General features: G+C 34.5%; 1 protein-coding gene across 3 annotated transcripts in view; it reads left to right on the forward strand.

Moving 5' to 3' along the window:
* Positions 1-7,737, forward strand: part of LOC106458317 — a 49,861-nt gene that overhangs the window by 9,475 nt on the left and 32,649 nt on the right. Inside the window, exon 1 of one of the 3 annotated variants that reach the window (XM_022384497.1) lies at positions 5,506-5,519. The exons of the other annotated variants lie outside the window; for them this stretch is intronic. The gene's annotated coding sequence lies outside the window, so the exon portion shown is untranslated. Of the gene's footprint in view, positions 1-5,505; positions 5,520-7,737 lie in introns of those variants that run through there. 3 annotated transcript variants of the gene reach the window in all.

A 7,737-nucleotide genomic window follows, 5' to 3' on the forward strand; every position in this document is an offset into this window, starting at 1 on the left:
CTCTAGATTTACACTGCTAAATTAGGGACGGCTAGAGCAGACAGCCCTCGTGTAGCTTTGCGCGAAATTAAAAAAAAACATAGTTTACTTAAATTTGAGATAGTTCCGAAAAAAAAATTAAATAGAACAAAAACTGATTTACTAAAAGTTTTGAATTTTTCAGTATAGTTTTTTTAAAAGTTGATTGGAGACCTAGAATTACTTTTTCTTTAATTTTATATCGGTAATATACCCAAGCTACTTTCGTGTTTAATTGGGTCATTTCCTGTATGGTATACTATACATAATTGTTTTTGCCTGTCTTACAATTTTAGGCTTAATGTCTAAGCCTAAGTTCATTTACACTTTCATATTTATTTTGTGTTGGAAATTTTAGTTATAGAGCCACCAGCTGTAAGTCCCGTGTGTAACTTCGAGTACTCGAAATTTCTCTTGTGGTTTTTGTTAAGGGGTCAAAGGACAGTTAGAAAAAAAAAGTCATATAATGTCATAATAATCCATAACTTTTCTATTACTTCCCCCACCATAGCCGTACAAATGGGAAAAACAGTTGAGTTGAATTCAAATTCTATTTACCAAGAAACGCTGCAACATTATGGACTTTATGTGTTTTAGTTTTTGTGTAGAATTAAACATTCTGGACGCGCAATTCCCATTCATGAACTTATAATTCTCATGCGTGTTGAACTTGCCCAAATTCAACCAGCTGTACATACCCTGTTTAATTGTGACACAGCAAGTAAAGTTGGCACAAAATTACCAGCTCTGAAAGCTCCTCAATCATCAACAGAAATACTGGTGGATTTTTAGCGTACAGCCCTTTCAGTAAACATAGCGTGGTTGACATATTATTACATATTTTTATTTGCTTTCGCTCAGAATTTCACCTGTTGAAATTGTGGTTAATTGATCTGCTCCTGGAACAAGAATATTTGCTTGCTGGTTTGTCAATTTTTCTGAATAATGGTAAAGTTAGTCCATGTAATAATAATAATGTGTTATTAATCCTTACTATAATTCTTATTTGTAATCGATTTGAATATAAAATTTATATTATTTTTCACATACGTAATCCAATTCATACCATTACAATTGTTGTTCATACAACTGAGACTCTAGGTAGAGCCTGGATCATTACTTTAGTGGTAATGCAATTCGTACCAAACAGTATTACAAGATGAACATCGCTCTCAACTTTCGAAAGGCTTTCACCTACGGCTTTAAGCATAATATTTCACATTAAACGAACGTATATATATAGTGGATTCAAACATTCTAATAACACAGCTGGACTCTGCGATAGTTTACTAGGACCTAACAATCACATGAGCAGTACAACAGGATGACCAAGGTCCTCTGTGTTGTTGCTGTGTTGCTGTTCATTTTACAAATGTACAGCATTGATAGCTGAAGAAATCTCCGAAAACTGCAAGAAAGATTTGCAAGTGTGTTCATGATCGTTACACTATTTTTCTAATGAACTTGCGTTTTTGTGTTTATGGATTTCGTTACTGTTTCGAGTTAGCTAGTGTTTCAAGTAAATAACAAATGTATTGGAGGCTCTGAAAACTTTCATTTGATAGACCTGTCAACCGTACAACTAAACCTTGTATTTTTTTTTTCACGTATACAACTATTATGAGCGTGGTCATAGAAAAGATATGACCATCGTGATCAGTGTTCTCTTACTACCGCAAGAAAAATTTCGAGTATTCGAAGTTTCACGAGAGACTTTGTATCTGGCTTTACACTACTTAATTTGCCATTACTTTAAAATTTGTACGTCTTCACTCATTTGAGAACCAACCATCCATAGAAAATTTCAAAAGGTTAAATTGTGAAAAGCTCTAAATAACAGTAAAATTACTGATAAACTTTGTATAGAGTTCTATTTACTCTTTCTTGGTGTAGAATTGAAACTATTCCGTTTTCCAGTAGATTTAGCTTCTACGTTTTCTTTCCCTTATGGTTTTTAATTGTAATAGAAGAAGTAATAACCCTCGTTCCTAAACAAAGCCCATACAATGAGTACTGAAATATGTAGTCATGATGAAAGAATTAGCACAAAGGATCATAAAAAAATAATCAAGTTGATTTCAAAAGACACAGAAACTCGAGCGCTTCGAATAATTGACTATTCTTCTTCAAGAGTAAGAACAGTATATTTACTTTCAGTCCAGCTCAGAATATACATATAGATATACTATGTACTCAAATGTAATTAAATAATCATTTCTGAGTACGAGGCATATTGAACATTTTTTGTTATTTAAATTTGTTGTTCATAGCTTTTCATGTATACAAAAAACAACAAAGAAATAGTAGATGGTATTCATTGTACGTGAAGGAGATAAATCGCAGCCATTTAATTTAACGAGGTAGAAGAACCGATTTAGCGTTTACGTACTGTGACATTAAAAGCTTTTGCTCTGCTATATAAACTACATTAGTTTTAAGGATTCCGGTTTAAATAAGACTGAAAGAACTTAATGAAAAGGGTAAGTTTATTCAACGTTAAAATAAAATAATAATAAACTAGACATGAAGCATAGTGAAACACGCAGTTTTGTTTGTCTACAAGTGTAAAAAAAACTGCTATTCTGTTATAATTGGACACGAGGCCTGGCATGGCTTGGTGTACAATTGGACATGAAGCCTGGCATGGCTTAATGTACAATTGGACACGAGGCCTGGCATGGCTTGGTGTACAATTGGACATGAAGCCTGGCATGGTTTAGTGTACAATTGGACAGGAGGACTGGCATGGCTTGGTGTACAATTGTACACGACGCCTGACATGGCTTAGTGTACAATTGGACAGGAGGCCTGGCATGGTCTGGTGTACCATTGGATATGAGGTCTGGCATGGCTTGGTGTACAACTGGACATGAGGCCTGGCATGGCTTGCTGTACAACTGGACATGAGGCCTGGCATGGCTTGCTGTACAACTGGACATGAGGTCTGGCATGGCTTGCTGTACAACTGGACATGAGGCCTGGTATGGCTTGCTGTACAACTGGACATGAGGCCTGGCATGGTCAGGTGGTTAAGGTGTTTAACTCGCAATTTGAGAGTCGCGGATTCGAATCACCGTCCCCCAAACATGTTCGCCATTTCAGTTGTGGGAGCGTCATTTTGTCATTCTCAATCCCTCTATTTGTTAGTAAAAGAGTAGCTCGAGAGTAAGGGATGGGTGGTGAGGAATAGCTGCTTTTCCTCTAGTCTTTCACTGCTTAATTAGGGACGACTAGCGCAGATAGCCCTCCTCTAGCTTTGCGCGAAATTCAAACCAAACCAAACCAGACGTTTCGGCTTACGCCTTTTTCGAGGATCTTCGAACGTCATAAGCCACGACCCTAAAATAAAGGCGTAAGCCGAAACGTCGGGTAAAAAAACAATAACATTTATTTTAAGTTTTTTGTCGTCTTCCTTGAAAATGGTTTCTATCCTTCACTCAGCACTGAAAATTGAAAAAAAAAAGATTAGATGTTTTGGAGAATATCCTTGTTTTATTACTTATGATTGTTTGTTTGTTTGTTTGTAATTAATCACAAAGCTACACGATGGGCTATCTGTGCTCTGCCCATCACGGGTATCAAAACCCGGTTTCTAGCGTTGTAAGTCTGCAGACATACCGCCGTGCCATTGGGGGGGGGGGCTATTACTTATGAAACTTGTTTATTTGTTTGAAGTTAAGCACAAAGCTACACAATGGGCTGTCTGTGCTCTGTCCACCACGGGTATCGAAACCCGGTTTCCAGCGTTGTAAGTCCGCAGACGTACCGCTGTACCATTGGGGGGTTTACGAAACTTACTGTAGAGTATTTCGAAATGATATTATACTGCACCACTATAATTTAAAATTATTAAACGGCTAATTTAAAGTCATATATATATGTATGTATTAAATCTATTAGATTATTATAACATATCATTTTAATTAATTCCCTAAGTAATAAACATACGCGGAGAATTTTGTGTCCAGGTTTAAAATTGGATGTTTGGAGTTTGAAATCCAATGAGCCCCATGAACATTATACCACACGTATTGGTGAAGTGCGTCTTTGCTCTAGGTTTAAAATTGGATGTTTGGAGTTTGAAATCCAATGAGCCCCATGAACATGATACCACACGTAATGGTGAAGTGCGTCTTTGCTCTAGGTTTAAAATGGGATGTTTGGAGTTTGAAATCCAATGAGCCCCATGAACATGATACCACACGTAATGGTGAAGTGCGTCTTTGCTCACATCATTTACAAGTACATCAGTTAAGTAAGACTTTTGAATTAATGTGTGAATAAGGTAATCGTCTTTTCTAAAAACAGTATGTTCACACACACACATAGACATAAGATATGCTTATATATATATCCTAATGTGAAGCAGTTTGAGAAATTTTAAATTAGTGTATGAATGAAAAACGTAGTTTATATTATTTTTGAAAAGGTACATACAATGTGTATATATATGTATATATATATATATATTAGTGCGATGTGGTTTCAGAAGGTTAAATTTATATATGAGCAATATAAACGTAGTCATTCTTATATCAAAACGATATGTATATGTATATCTTAGTGTTAGGAGAAGGTTACATTTGTAAGTGAACGATTTTAAACATATTCATTCTTACATCAAAACGACACACATATATATCTTAGTGTAGTGTTATAAAAAGCTTGAATTTATATCGAATGATTTCAAGGTACTCATTCTTATATTAAAACGATATATCTTAGTGTGAAGTGTAATGAGAAGGTTACATTTGTACATGAATGATTTTGAACGTAGTCATTCTTATATAAAATGATATGAATATATATATCTTAGTGTAATGAGAAGGTTACATTTGTACGTCAATGATTTTGAACGTAGTCAGTGTTTGATTTACCCTCTACATTCCTCAGAAAACAGGTCTCTTGTTACTTTATCATGTATGTTATTTATATATTATAGGATTTTAGATCTTCGATAATTGAACATCCGAACTGACTCAGCTATCAATTGTATAAGTTATTTGGCTGTCTTCGCTATTTTCAGTCCAATCAAGTCGACTACATTTGGATGGACTGATAGTTTTCTTCCTCCCTGACATATAGGACCTTATTAAGCATATGTTTGAAAATGAAAGGTTTAAAACGAGACACAGATAGTAGATACACAGATATACTAAATTAAGGCTTTTTGACATTGTTCAAAATAAGTATTAAACATTTTTTTCCTCTTTGGTTGTGTTAGCTAGTCTTACTGAGAGAAGATTATAAACCTGAACATTAGTTTGCTAGAAACGTAAAGAAATTTTATTTCCATGAGATAATAACTCAAAGAGCCGTTTAGATAACTATATAGGGAGTAGATGTATAATGGCAAAGCCACAGTATTTTAGCATATTATTTAAAGTAAAAATAAGCAAAACTTTTTTCTTTATTTTTAGAAACTGAAAACTTCATAGTTATTGTTGTCTCATCAAATGAATCTTAAAACGAAGCATAAAAAGATAGACACACTCATTAAAGTAAGTAAACACATCAAAAGCTAAAATTAGGAAATTATACGGACAATCCGACAAGTTGCACATTGTTAACTGACACAAAGAATCGTTTTTAGAATTGTTAATCGCATAGCGTTTATTTATTTTAAATGTTTGTCTCAGCGGTAAAAATTGAGTTTCGATATCCGTAGTGGGCAGAGCACATTGTATAGGGTTCTGATTAACAACAAACAATTAAATGTTTATTGGAATCACCAGAAAGCAATGAAGTTGTAAGTATGTTAAATCTCTTTAATAAATATCCGTTGTTTGTCTGTGAATTTACCCTCTTGGGCTACTCTTTTACCAACGAATAGTGAGATTGACCGTCACATTATAACGTCCTTATGGCTGAAAGGGGCAACTATGTTTGGTGTAACGGGGATTCGAACCCGCGACCCTCAGATTGCGAGTCGAGTGCCCTACCTACCTGGCCATGCCGGGCTCAGTTATTGTTAATTGGTGTAATGTTTCAGTATTTGAATATTCATTGGAATCCTCACAAAGAGACGACTAAAGATATATCCAGCAATTTACTTCATTAAAAGTTATTATTATTATTATTGCAATTACGTCAAACGTTTCGAATTCTAACCGAACTAGAATAAACAAGGATCTCAACGAGTCATTCATTAGCTATTATAGAGCTTTCACTTTTGTAACACGAAGATAATTTGAAAGCATTAAACTTTTGTTGATATAACTCTCTTCTAGCCTCGTGAGATTTCCACATATTTCATACGTTGTGTACAGAAATAGCGAGCTTATTATTGTAAGAAACACTATACTAAAATGCTAATTCCCATTAATTAAAATTGGAAAGAAACACTCTCATTACGTTTTATAATTTTTTTCAGTTTAGCATACAGTTGTTTTCCTTATTTTCCCGTCAAAAAAAAATCAATTTACTTAACCGATCTATCTTTTTTTCCACAAGATTTAAAATGGAGGGAATCTTCTGAGAGGTCGCTCTTCAAATTCGCCTGTTTGATATTCATGGATCGTTTCAAAATACTAAAAAACGAGAATTTTTTTCCAGAGCAACTACAAGATTTATATTAGCTTTTGTTTAGTAGGAACTGTCGTGTAGGTTGTTATAAGTACTTTAACTGACACATGCTTCCTTTAAAATACATGAACAATATAGGTGAATATTTGTTTAGTAGGAACTATCGTGTACGTTGTTATAAGTACTTTAACTGACACATGCTTCCTTTAAAATACATGAACAATATAGGTGAATATTTGTTCAGTAGGAACTATCGTGTAAGTTGTTATAAGTACTTTAACTGACACATGCTTCCTTTAAAATACATGAACAATATAGGTGAATATTTTTCTTTATTGTTATTTTTACAAGCGGAAAGCTACACATTGGGTTGTCTTCGCTGCGTTCATCGCTGGTATCGAACCCTGATTTCGTTGCATTATAAGCCCTTAAATTTACTCTATAACCAGTGGAAGGGGAGGGCGGACGCATATAAGACAGATTGTCTATAGAACTAAATAACTGTGAAAGAGATTTAAAAAAGAATGTGAGATTAAATTTTGATAGTCATTATAAAAATATACAAAAACATTTAAAAAAAATAGAGAAAAAAGAGCTGGTTGTTGAGTTAGTATTTATTTTGTATCTAATTCGCAAATTATCTCTACATTTTTCGGATAAAACTGATGAAGAAGGTTAAGTAAATAACCGTTATCTGAGAGTCGAACCTCGGATAGACGATCGCGTTATTTGTGTGCGAGTGTGTGTGTTTTTGTGTTTGTATGAAGAAATAAAGCAGATATGCTAGAGAATAGATAATTTAGCATAAGAAGTAGCTTTTCTGAGATATACACAGCGTGATCACAAGTAAATAGACACCACCTTTTCAGAAAAAAATGAAATTTTTCAGTAATATTCGCATGAATTGATATATTTATAATTTGATTAATATCTAGTAGATCTTCCTTTCGCTTCGTGGAGTTCGTTGATCCTTTGGGGCATCGTGAGAATCATCTCGTCAATTTTAGATTGTTGGATTTTCGCTCACTCTTGCTTCAAAACTTGGAGTAGATCGCTCTTCGAAGTTGGTTTTTTGGTTGTTTCTTGACTTGCCGGTCGAGTATGGCCGAGAGGTTTTCGATGGGGTTCATGTCAGGAGACTGGCCGGGGAAACTTCTGGATACCATTTTCTTCCTGCCACTTTTGGGTGTTTCT

This window comes from Limulus polyphemus, unplaced genomic scaffold (assembly GCF_000517525.1).
Source record: "Limulus polyphemus unplaced genomic scaffold, Limulus_polyphemus-2.1.2 Scaffold444, whole genome shotgun sequence".
Classification (NCBI taxonomy): Eukaryota; Metazoa; Arthropoda; class Merostomata; order Xiphosura; family Limulidae; genus Limulus; species Limulus polyphemus.